This window comes from Larus michahellis, unplaced genomic scaffold, assembly GCF_964199755.1.
Source record: "Larus michahellis unplaced genomic scaffold, bLarMic1.1 SCAFFOLD_158, whole genome shotgun sequence".
Classification (NCBI taxonomy): Eukaryota; Metazoa; Chordata; class Aves; order Charadriiformes; family Laridae; genus Larus; species Larus michahellis.
Window position 1 is genome coordinate 214,661 of NW_027436070.1, and position 11,321 is coordinate 225,981.

Sequence of the window (11,321 nt, forward strand, 5' to 3'; positions counted from 1 at the left end):
GCCAGCCTGCGAAGCATTTTCCGGTAGGGCCGCGGCTCTGGCGACAGCTCCCACGCACGAAGAGCCAGGAGGGAAAGCCGTGCCTCGTTGGAAAGCTCTTTGGCAGCCGCTCGCGTGGCCCCACAGCCCGTGGGGCTGCGGGCTTTGTGGCGGACGACAGCCTGGGCGTCACCGGCGCCCACGTGGCGCCACCGCGCCAGCCTGCGAAGCATTTTCCGGTAGGGCCGCGGCTCTGGCGACAGCTCCCACACCCGAAGAGCCAGGAGGGAAAGCCGTGCCTCGTTGGAAAGCTCTTTGGCAGCCGCTCGCGTGGCCCCACAGCCCGTGGGGCTGCGGGGTTTGCGGCGGCCGTCAGCCTCGGCGCCACCGGCGCCCATGTTGCACCGCCGCGCCAGCTTGCGAGGCATTTTCCGGTAGGGCCGCGTCTCTGGCGACAGCTCCCACGCCCGAAGAGCCAGGAGGGAAAGCCATGCCTCGTTGGAAAGCTCTTTGGCAGCCGCTCGCGTGGCCCCACAGCCCGTGGGGCTGCGGGCTTTCCTGCGGCCGTCAGCCTGGGCGACACCGGTGCCCACGTCGGGCCGCCGCTCAGCCTGCGAAGCATTTCCGGTAGGGCTGCGTCTCTGGCGATAGCTCCCACGCCCGAAGAGCCAGGAGGGAAAGCCGTGCCTCCTTGGAAAGCTCTTTGGCAGCCGCTCGCGTGGCCCCACAGCCCGTGGGACTGCGGGCTTTGTGGCGGACGACAGCCTGGGCGTCACCGGCGCCCAGGTGGGGCCGCCGCGCCAGCCTGCGAAGCATTTTCCGGTAGGGCCGCGGCTCTGGCGACAGCTCCCACGCCCGAAGAGCCAGGAGGGAAAGCCAGGCCTCGTTGGAAAGCTCTTTGGCAGCCGCTCGCGTGGCCCCACAGCCCGTGGGGCTGCGGGCTTTCCGGTGGCCGTCAGCCTCGGCGCCACCGGCGCCCACGTCGGGCCGCTGCGCCAGCCTGCGAAGCATTTTCCGGTAGGGCCGCGGCTCTGGCGACAGCTCCCACGGCCGAAGAGCCACGAGGGAAAGCCGTGCCTCATTGGAAAGCTCTTTGGCAGCCGCTCGCGTGGCCCCACAGCCCGTGGGGCTGCGGGCTTTGCGGCGGCCGTCACCCTCGGCAACACCGGTGCCCACGTCGGGCCGCCGCTCAGCCTGCGAAGCATTTCCGGTAGGGCTGCGTATCTGGCGATAGCTCCCACGCCCGAAGAGCCAGGAGGGAAAGCCGTGCCTCCTTGGAAAGCTCTCTGGCAGCCGCTCGCGTGGCCCCACAGCCCGTGGGACTGCGGGCTTTGCGGCGGCCGTCAGCCTCGGCGCCACCGGCGCCCACGTGGTGCCGCCGCGCCAGCCTGCGAAGCATTTTCCGGTAGGGCCGTGGCTCTGGCGACAGCTCCCACGCCCGAAGAGCCAGGAGGGAAAGCCGTGCCTCGTTGGAAAGCTCTTTGGCAGCCGCTCACGTGGCCCCACAGCCCGTGGGGCTGCGGGCTTTCCGGCGGCCGTCAGCCTCAGCGCCACCGGCGCCCACGTTGCGCCGCCGCGCTAACCTGCGAAGCATTTTCCGGTAGGGCCGCGGCTCTGGCGACAGCTCCCACGCCCGAAGAGCCAGGAGGGAAAGCCGTGCCTCGTTGGAAAGCTCTTTGGCAGCCGCTCGCGTGGCCACACAGCCCATGGGGCTGCGGGCTTTGCGGCGGCCATCAGCCTCAGCGCCACCGGCGCCCACGTGGCGCCGCTGCGCCAGCCTGCGAAGCATTTTCCGGTAGGGCCGCGTCTCTGGCGACAGCTCCCACGCCCGAAGAGCCAGGAGGGAAAGCCGTGCCTCGTTGGAAAGCTCTTTGGCAGCCGCTCGCGTGGCCCCACAGCCCGTGGGGCTGCGGGCTTTGCGGCGGCCGTCAGCCTCGGCGCCACCGGCGCCCACGTGGCGCCGCCGCGCCAGCCTGCGAAGCATTTTCCGGTAGGGCTGCAGCTCTGGCGACAGCTCCCACACTCGAAGAGCCAGGAGGGAAAGCCGTGCCTCGTTGGAAAGCTCTTTGGCAGCCGCTCGCGTGGCCCCACAGCCCGTGGGGCTGCGGGCTTTGCGGCAGCCGTCAGCCTGGGCGCCACCGGCGCCCACGTGGCGCCGCTGCACCAGCCTGCGAAGCATTTTCCGGTAGGGCCGCGTCTCTGGCGACAGCTCCCACGCCCGAAGAGCCAGGAGGGAAAGCCGTGCCTCGTTGGAAAGCTCTTTGGCAGTTGCTCACATGGCCACACAGCCCGTGGGGCTGCGGGCTTTGCGGCGGCCGTCAGCCTGGGCGACACCGGCGCCCACGTCAGGCCGCTGCGCCAGCCTGCAAAGAATTTTCCGGTAGGGCCGCGTCTCTGGCGACAGCTCCCACGCCCGAAGAGCCAGGAGGGAAAGCCGTGCCTCGTTGGAAAGCCCTTTGGCAGCCGCTCGCGTGGCCCCACAGCCCGTGGGGCTGCGGGCTTTGTGGCGGACGACAGCCTGGGCGTCACCGGCGCCCACGTGGCGCCACCGCGCCAGCCTGCGAAGCATTTTCCGGTAGGGCCGCGCCTCTGGCGACAGCTCCCACGCCCGAAGAGCCAGGAGGGAAAGCCGTGCCTCGTTGGAAAGCTCTTTGGCAGTCGCTCGCATGGCCCCACAGCCCGTGGGGCTGCGGGCTTTGCGGCGGCCGTCAGCCTGGGCGACACCGGCGCCCACGTCGGGCCGCTGCGCCAGCCTGCAAAGAATTTTCCGGTAGGGCCGCGGCTCTGGCGACAGCTCCCACGCACGAAGAGCCAGGAGGGAAAGCCGTGCCTCGTTGGAAATCTCTTTGGCAGCCGCTCGCGTGGCCCCACAGCCCGTGGGGCTGCGGGCTTTGTGGCGGACGACAGCCTGGGCGTCACCGGCGCCCACGTGGTGCCACCGCGCCAGCCTGCGAAGCATTTTCCGGTAGGGCCGCGGCTCTGGCTACAGCTCCCACACCCGAAGAGCCAGGAGGGAAAGCCGTGCCTCGTTGGAAAGCTCTTTGGCAGCCGCTCGCGTGGCCCCACAGCCCGTGGGGCTGCGGGGTTTGCGGCGGCCGTCAGCCTCGGCGCCACCGGCGCCCATGTTGCACCGCCGCGCCAGCTTGCGAGGCATTTTCCGGTAGGGCCGCGTCTCTGGCGACAGCTCCCACGCCCGAAGAGCCAAGAGGGAAAGCCATGCCTCGATGCAAAGCTCTTTGGCAGCCGCTCGCGTGGCCCCACAGCCCGTGGGGCTGCGGGCTTTCCGGCGGCCGTCAGCCTGGGCGACACCGGTGCCCACGTCGGGCCGCCGCTCAGCCTGCGAAGCATTTCCGGTAGGGCTGCGTCTCTGGCGATAGCTCCCACGCCCGAAGAGCCAGGAGGGAAAGCCGTGCCTCCTTGGAAAGCTCTCTGGCAGCCGCTCGCGTGGCCCCACAGCCCGTGGGACTGCGGGCTTTGCGGCGGCCGTCAGCCTCGGCGCCACCGGCGCCCACGTGGTGCCGCCGCGCCAGCCTGCGAAGCATTTTCCGGTAGGGCCGTGGCTCTGGCGACAGCTCCCACGCCCGAAGAGCCAGGAGGGAAAGCCGTGCCTCGTTGGAAAGCTCTTTGGCAGCCGCTCACGTGGCCCCACAGCCCATGGGGCTGCGGGCTTTGCGGCGGCCGTCAGCCTCAGCGCCACCGGCGCCCACGTTGCGCCGCCGCGCTAACCTGCGAAGCATTTTCCGGTAGGGCCGCGGCTCTGGCGACAGCTCCCACGCCCGAAGAGCCAGGAGGGAAAGCCGTGCCTCGTTGGAAAGCTCTTTGGCAGCCGCTCGCGTGGCCCAACAGCCCATGGGGCTGCGGGCTTTGCGGCGGCCATCAGCCTCAGCGCCACCGGCGCCCACGTGGCGCCGCTGCGCCAGCCTGCGAAGCATTTTCCGGTAGGGCCGCGTCTCTGGCGACAGCTCCCACGCCCGAAGAGCCAGGAGGGAAAGCCATGCCTCGTTGGAAAGCTCTTTGGCAGCCGCTCGCGTGGCCCCACAGCCCGTGGGGCTGCGGGCTTTCCTGCGGCCGTCAGCCTGGGCGACACCGGTGCCCACGTCGGGCCGCCGCTCAGCCTGCGAAGCATTTCCGGTAGGGCTGCGTCTCTGGCGATAGCTCCCACGCCCGAAGAGCCAGGAGGGAAAGCCGTGCCTCCTTGGAAAGCTCTTTGGCAGCCGCTCGCGTGGCCCCACAGCCCGTGGGACTGCGGGCTTTGTGGCGGACGACAGCCTGGGCGTCACCGGCGCCCAGGTGGGGCCGCCGCGCCAGCCTGCGAAGCATTTTCCGGTAGGGCCGCGGCTCTGGCGACAGCTCCCACGCCCGAAGAGCCAGGAGGGAAAGCCAGGCCTCGTTGGAAAGCTCTTTGGCAGCCGCTCGCGTGGCCCCACAGCCCGTGGGGCTGCGGGCTTTCCGGTGGCCGTCAGCCTCGGCGCCACCGGCGCCCACGTCGGGCCGCTGCGCCAGCCTGCGAAGCATTTTCCGGTAGGGCCGCGGCTCTGGCGACAGCTCCCACGGCCGAAGAGCCACGAGGGAAAGCCGTGCCTCATTGGAAAGCTCTTTGGCAGCCGCTCGCGTGGCCCCACAGCCCGTGGGGCTGCGGGCTTTGCGGCGGCCGTCACCCTCGGCAACACCGGTGCCCACGTCGGGCCGCCGCTCAGCCTGCGAAGCATTTCCGGTAGGGCTGCGTCTCTGGCGATAGCTCCCACGCCCGAAGAGCCAGGAGGGAAAGCCGTGCCTCCTTGGAAAGCTCTCTGGCAGCCGCTCGCGTGGCCCCACAGCCCGTGGGACTGCGGGCTTTGCGGCGGCCGTCAGCCTCGGCGCCACCGGCGCCCACGTGGTGCCGCCGCGCCAGCCTGCGAAGCATTTTCCGGTAGGGCCGTGGCTCTGGCGACAGCTCCCACGCCCGAAGAGCCAGGAGGGAAAGCCGTGCCTCGTTGGAAAGCTCTTTGGCAGCCGCTCACGTGGCCCCACAGCCCGTGGGGCTGCGGGCTTTGCGGCGGCCATCAGCCTCAGCGCCACCGGCGCCCACGTGGCGCCGCTGCGCCAGCCTGCGAAGCATTTTCCGGTAGGGCCGCGTCTCTGGCGACAGCTCCCACGCCCGAAGAGCCAGGAGGGAAAGCCGTGCCTCGTTGGAAAGCTCTTTGGCAGCCGCTCGCGTGGCCCCACAGCCCGTGGGGCTGCGGGCTTTGCGGCGGCCGTCAGCCTCGGCGCCACCGGCGCCCACGTGGCGCCGCCGCGCCAGCCTGCGAAGCATTTTCCGGTAGGGCTGCAGCTCTGGCGACAGCTCCCACACTCGAAGAGCCAGGAGGGAAAGCCGTGCCTCGTTGGAAAGCTCTTTGGCAGCCGCTCGCGTGGCCCCACAGCCCGTGGGGCTGCGGGCTTTGCGGCAGCCGTCAGCCTGGGCGCCACCGGCGCCCACGTGGCGCCGCTGCACCAGCCTGCGAAGCATTTTCCGGTAGGGCCGCGTCTCTGGCGACAGCTCCCACGCCCGAAGAGCCAGGAGGGAAAGCCGTGCCTCGTTGGAAAGCTCTTTGGCAGTTGCTCACATGGCCACACAGCCCGTGGGGCTGCGGGCTTTGCGGCGGCCGTCAGCCTGGGCGACACCGGCGCCCACGTCAGGCCGCTGCGCCAGCCTGCAAAGAATTTTCCGGTAGGGCCGCGTCTCTGGCGACAGCTCCCACGCCCGAAGAGCCAGGAGGGAAAGCCGTGCCTCGTTGGAAAGCCCTTTGGCAGCCGCTCGCGTGGCCCCACAGCCCGTGGGGCTGCGGGCTTTGTGGCGGACGACAGCCTGGGCGTCACCGGCGCCCACGTGGCGCCACCGCGCCAGCCTGCGAAGCATTTTCCGGTAGGGCCGCGCCTCTGGCGACAGCTCCCACGCCCGAAGAGCCAGGAGGGAAAGCCGTGCCTCGTTGGAAAGCTCTTTGGCAGTCGCTCGCATGGCCCCACAGCCCGTGGGGCTGCGGGCTTTGCGGCGGCCGTCAGCCTGGGCGACACCGGCGCCCACGTCGGGCCGCTGCGCCAGCCTGCAAAGAATTTTCCGGTAGGGCCGCGGCTCTGGCGACAGCTCCCACGCACGAAGAGCCAGGAGGGAAAGCCGTGCCTCGTTGGAAATCTCTTTGGCAGCCGCTCGCGTGGCCCCACAGCCCGTGGGGCTGCGGGCTTTGTGGCGGACGACAGCCTGGGCGTCACCGGCGCCCACGTGGTGCCACCGCGCCAGCCTGCGAAGCATTTTCCGGTAGGGCCGCGGCTCTGGCTACAGCTCCCACACCCGAAGAGCCAGGAGGGAAAGCCGTGCCTCGTTGGAAAGCTCTTTGGCAGCCGCTCGCGTGGCCCCACAGCCCGTGGGGCTGCGGGGTTTGCGGCGGCCGTCAGCCTCGGCGCCACCGGCGCCCATGTTGCACCGCCGCGCCAGCTTGCGAGGCATTTTCCGGTAGGGCCGCGTCTCTGGCGACAGCTCCCACGCCCGAAGAGCCAAGAGGGAAAGCCATGCCTCGATGCAAAGCTCTTTGGCAGCCGCTCGCGTGGCCCCACAGCCCGTGGGGCTGCGGGCTTTCCGGCGGCCGTCAGCCTGGGCGACACCGGTGCCCACGTCGGGCCGCCGCTCAGCCTGCGAAGCATTTCCGGTAGGGCTGCGTCTCTGGCGATAGCTCCCACGCCCGAAGAGCCAGGAGGGAAAGCCGTGCCTCCTTGGAAAGCTCTCTGGCAGCCGCTCGCGTGGCCCCACAGCCCGTGGGACTGCGGGCTTTGCGGCGGCCGTCAGCCTCGGCGCCACCGGCGCCCACGTGGTGCCGCCGCGCCAGCCTGCGAAGCATTTTCCGGTAGGGCCGTGGCTCTGGCGACAGCTCCCACGCCCGAAGAGCCAGGAGGGAAAGCCGTGCCTCGTTGGAAAGCTCTTTGGCAGCCGCTCACGTGGCCCCACAGCCCATGGGGCTGCGGGCTTTGCGGCGGCCGTCAGCCTCAGCGCCACCGGCGCCCACGTTGCGCCGCCGCGCTAACCTGCGAAGCATTTTCCGGTAGGGCCGCGGCTCTGGCGACAGCTCCCACGCCCGAAGAGCCAGGAGGGAAAGCCGTGCCTCGTTGGAAAGCTCTTTGGCAGCCGCTCGCGTGGCCCAACAGCCCATGGGGCTGCGGGCTTTGCGGCGGCCATCAGCCTCAGCGCCACCGGCGCCCACGTGGCGCCGCTGCGCCAGCCTGCGAAGCATTTTCCGGTAGGGCCGCGTCTCTGGCGACAGCTCCCACGCCCGAAGAGCCAGGAGGGAAAGCCGTGCCTCGTTGGAAAGCTCTTTGGCAGCCGCTCGCGTGGCCCCACAGCCCGTGGGGCTGCGGGCTTTGCGGCGGCCGTCAGCCTCGGCGCCACCGGCGCCCACGTGGCGCCGCCGCGCCAGCCTGCGAAGCATTTTCCGGTAGGGCTGCAGCTCTGGCGACAGCTCCCACGCCCAAAGAGCCAGGAGGGAAAGCCGTGCCTCGTTGGAAATCTCTTTGGCAGCCGCTCGCGTGGCCCCACAGCCCGTGGGGCTGCGGGCTTTCCTGCGGCCGTCAGCCTGGGCGACACCGGTGCGCACGTCGGGCCGCCGCTCAGCCTGCGCAGCATTTCCGGTAGGGCTGCGTCTCTGGCGATAGCTCCCACGCCCGAAGAGCCAGGAGGGAAAGCCGTGCCTCCTTGGAAAGCTCTTTGGCAGCCGCTCGCGTGGCCCCACAGCCCGTGGGACTGCGGGCTTTGTGGCGGACGACAGCCTGGGCGTCACCGGCGCCCAGGTGGGGCCGCCGCGCCAGCCTGCGAAGCATTTTCCGGTAGGGCCGCGGCTCTGGCGACAGCTCCCACGCCCGAAGAGCCAGGAGGGAAAGCCGTGCCTCGTTGGAAAGCTCTTTGGCAGTCGCTCGCATGGCCCCACAGCCCGTGGGGCTGCGGGCTTTGCGGCGGCCGTCAGCCTGGGCGACACCGGCGCCCACGTCGGGCCGCTGCGCCAGCCTGCGAAGCATTTTCCGGTAGGGCCGCGGCTCTGGCGACAGCTCACACGCACGAAGAGCCAGGAGGGAAAGCCGTGCCTCGTTGGAAAGCTCTTTGGCAGCCGCTCGCGTGGCCCCACAGCCCGTGGGGCTGCGGGCTTTGTGGCGGACGACAGCCTGGGCGTCACCGGCGCCCACGTGGCGCCACCGCGCCAGCCTGCGAAGCATTTTCCGGTAGGGCCGCGGCTCTGGCGACAGCTCCCACACCCGAAGAGCCAGGAGGGAAAGCCGTGCCTCGTTGGAAAGCTCTTTGGCAGCCGCTCGCGTGGCCCCACAGCCCGTGGGGCTGCGGGGTTTGCGGCGGCCGTCAGCCTCGGCGCCACCGGCGCCCACGTTGCGCCGCCGCGCTAACCTGCGAAGCATTTTCCGGTAGGGCCGCGGCTCTGGCGACAGCTCCCACGCCCGAAGAGCCAGGAGGGAAAGCCGTGCCTCGTTGGAAAGCTCTTTGGCAGCCGCTCGCGTGGCCCAACAGCCCATGGGGCTGCGGGCTTTGCGGCGGCCATCAGCCTCAGCGCCACCGGCGCCCACGTGGCGCCGCTGCGCCAGCCTGCGAAGCATTTTCCGGTAGGGCCGCGTCTCTGGCGACAGCTCCCACGCCCGAAGAGCCAGGAGGGAAAGCCGTGCCTCGTTGGAAAGCTCTTTGGCAGCCGCTCGCGTGGCCCCACAGCCCGTGGGGCTGCGGGCTTTGCGGCGGCCGTCAGCCTCGGCGCCACCGGCGCCCACGTGGCGCCGCCGCGCCAGCCTGCGAAGCATTTTCCGGTAGGGCTGCAGCTCTGGCGACAGCTCCCACGCCCAAAGAGCCAGGAGGGAAAGCCGTGCCTCGTTGGAAATCTCTTTGGCAGCCGCTCGCGTGGCCCCACAGCCCGTGGGGCTGCGGGCTTTCCTGCGGCCGTCAGCCTGGGCGACACCGGTGCGCACGTCGGGCCGCCGCTCAGCCTGCGAAGCATTTCCGGTAGGGCTGCGTCTCTGGCGATAGCTCCCACGCCCGAAGAGCCAGGAGGGAAAGCCGTGCCTCCTTGGAAAGCTCTTTGGCAGCCGCTCGCGTGGCCCCACAGCCCGTGGGACTGCGGGCTTTGTGGCGGACGACAGCCTGGGCGTCACCGGCGCCCAGGTGGGGCCGCCGCGCCAGCCTGCGAAGCATTTTCCGGTAGGGCCGCGGCTCTGGCGACAGCTCCCACGCCCGAAGAGCCAGGAGGGAAAGCCGTGCCTCGTTGGAAAGCTCTTTGGCAGTCGCTCGCATGGCCCCACAGCCCGTGGGGCTGCGGGCTTTGCGGCGGCCGTCAGCCTGGGCGACACCGGCGCCCACGTCGGGCCGCTGCGCCAGCCTGCGAAGCATTTTCCGGTAGGGCCGCGGCTCTGGTGACAGCTCCCACGCACGAAGAGCCAGGAGGGAAAGCCGTGCCTCGTTGGAAAGCTCTTTGGCAGCCGCTCGCGTGGCCCCACAGCCCGTGGGGCTGCGGGCTTTGTGGCGGACGACAGCCTGGGCGTCACCGGCGCCCACGTGGCGCCACCGCGCCAGCCTGCGAAGCATTTTCCGGTAGGGCCGCGGCTCTGGCGACAGCTCCCACACCCGAAGAGCCAGGAGGGAAAGCCGTGCCTCGTTGGAAAGCTCTTTGGCAGCCGCTCGCGTGGCCCCACAGCCCGTGGGGCTGCGGGGTTTGCGGCGGCCGTCAGCCTCGGCGCCACCGGCGCCCATGTTGCACCGCCGCGCCAGCTTGCGAGGCATTTTCCGGTAGGGCCGCGTCTCTGGCGACAGCTCCCACGCCCGAAGAGCCAGGAGGGAAAGCCATGCCTCGTTGGAAAGCTCTTTGGCAGCCGCTCGCGTGGCCCCACAGCCCGTGGGGCTGCGGGCTTTCCTGCGGCCGTCAGCCTGGGCGACACCGGTGCCCACGTCGGGCCGCCGCTCAGCCTGCGAAGCATTTCCGGTAGGGCTGCGTCTCTGGCGATAGCTCCCACGCCCGAAGAGCCAGGAGGGAAAGCCGTGCCTCCTTGGAAAGCTCTTTGGCAGCCGCTCGCGTGGCCCCACAGCCCGTGGGACTGCGGGCTTTGTGGCGGACGACAGCCTGGGCGTCACCGGCGCCCAGGTGGGGCCGCTGCGCCAGCCTGCGAAGCATTTTCCGGTAGGGCCGCGGCTCTGGCGACAGCTCCCACGCCCGAAGAGCCAGGAGGGAAAGCCAGGCCTCGTTGGAAAGCTCTTTGGCAGCCGCTCGCGTGGCCCCACAGCCCGTGGGGCTGCGGGCTTTCCGGTGGCCGTCAGCCTCGGCGCCACCGGCGCCCACGTCGGGGCGCTGCGCCAGCCTGCGAAGCATTTTCCGGTAGGGCCGCGGCTCTGGCGACAGCTCCCACGGCCGAAGAGCCAGGAGGGAAAGCCGTGCCTCATTGGAAAGCTCTTTGGCAGCCGCTCGCGTGGCCCCACAGCCCGTGGGGCAGCGGGCTTTGCGGTGGCCGTCAGCCTGGGCGCCACTGGCACCCACGTGGGGCCGCCGCGCCAGCCTGCGAAGCATTTTCCGGTAGGGCCTTGGCTCTGGTGACAGCTCCCACGCCCGAAGAGCCAGGAGGGAAAGCCGTGCCTCGTTGGAAAGCTCTTTGGCAGCCGCTCGCGTGGCCCCACAGCCCGTGGGGCTGCGGGCTTTGCGGCGGCCGTCAGCCTCGGCGCCACCGGCGCCCACGTGTTGCCGCCGCGCCAGCCTGCGAAGCATTTTCCGGTAGGGCCTTGGCTCTGGCGACAGCTCCCACGCCCGAAGAGCCAGGAGGGAAAGCCGTGCCTCGTTGGAAAGCTCTTTGGCAGCCGCTCGCGTGGCCCCACAGCCCGTGGGGCTGCGGGCTTTCCGGCGGCCATCAGCCTCGGTGCCACCGGCGCCCACGTGGCGCCGCCGCGCCAGCCTGCGAAGCATTTTCCGGTAGGGCTGCAGCTCTGGCGACAGCTCCCACGCCCGAAGAGCCAGGAGGGAAAGCCGTGCCTCGTTGGAAAGCTTTTTGGCAGCCGCTCGTGTGGCCCCACAGCCCGTGGGGCTGCGGGCTTTGCAGCGGCCGTCAGCCTCGGCGCCACCGGCGCCCACGTGGGGCCGCCGCTCAGCCTGCGAAGCATTTTCCGGTAGGGCCGCGGCTCTGGCGACAGCTCCCACGCCCGAAGAGCCAGGAGGGAAAGCCGTGCCTCGTTGGAAAGCTCTTTGGCAGCCGCTCGCGTGGCCCCACAGCCCGTGGGGCTGCGGGCTTTGTGGCGGACGACAGCCTGGGCGTCACCGGCGCCCACGTGGCGCCACCGCGCCAGCCTGCGAAGCATTTTCCGGTAGGGC